This window comes from Aptenodytes forsteri, unplaced genomic scaffold, assembly GCF_000699145.1.
Source record: "Aptenodytes forsteri isolate BGI_AS27 unplaced genomic scaffold, ASM69914v1 Scaffold2, whole genome shotgun sequence".
Classification (NCBI taxonomy): Eukaryota; Metazoa; Chordata; class Aves; order Sphenisciformes; family Spheniscidae; genus Aptenodytes; species Aptenodytes forsteri.
In genome coordinates this window covers 9,432,994-9,433,810 of record NW_008795695.1, presented here as the reverse complement: position 1 = coordinate 9,433,810, position 817 = coordinate 9,432,994, and positions in this window count along the sequence as shown.

The window sequence follows — 817 nt, the reverse complement described above, 5'->3', positions numbered from 1 at the left end:
GGGCTCGTACCCCCAACAGGCAGCCGGCTGCCGGAGGGGGGCCGGGGCACGGGCATGCGTGGGGCCGCGACACGCGCGGGCCCTCCTTCACCAGACCCACTGCGCCACCATTAATTCAGCCGAGCACTTTGCCCTCTTGTTTTTGCACTGGGTAAAAGGGGGAAAATGTACCTGCATACGCATACATACGTGTGTGTGTGTGTATCATATATACATATGCATACGTATATATAGCACACATTTGTACTTTTTATACACATTATATATATTTTGCATATACATTACACGTGTGTGTATGTATATACACGTACACAACCGAGTACGTTTACAAAGGCGCGCACACACATATATATTTATACATGGCCGGCAAAGGCGCGGGTTTGATTTTGTTGGATTTATTTATTGGGTTTTTTTGCCCTCCTTTTAAAGAAAAAGAATTTGCAAGATCAGGAATTGTTTCTTTTTATTATTATTATTTGTGACGTATTTAAAGAGCAAAGCGGTGGCTCTTTCGCATAGACGTGCCTTTCAAAGGCGAAGGGAGGGTTTGCTACATTCACCTCCCGCAAGGAGCAGCGATCCTCACCATACAGCAAAGATCAAAGGTAAAATTCCCCTCCTCTCCGAAATCCTAGCCGCCACGCTCCTTGCCCGAAAGCACCGATATCTCCGCTTTTTTTTTTTCTTTCCCTTTTTCTTTTTTTTCTTTCTTTTTTTTTTTTTTTTTGCAGGGGCAGAAGGAGCTCTGAAGTGGACCCCTCGGTTAATTCTTTAGCAAAGGCTGCAGAAAGCCAGGAAAGCCTCAAGAGGGGAGGGG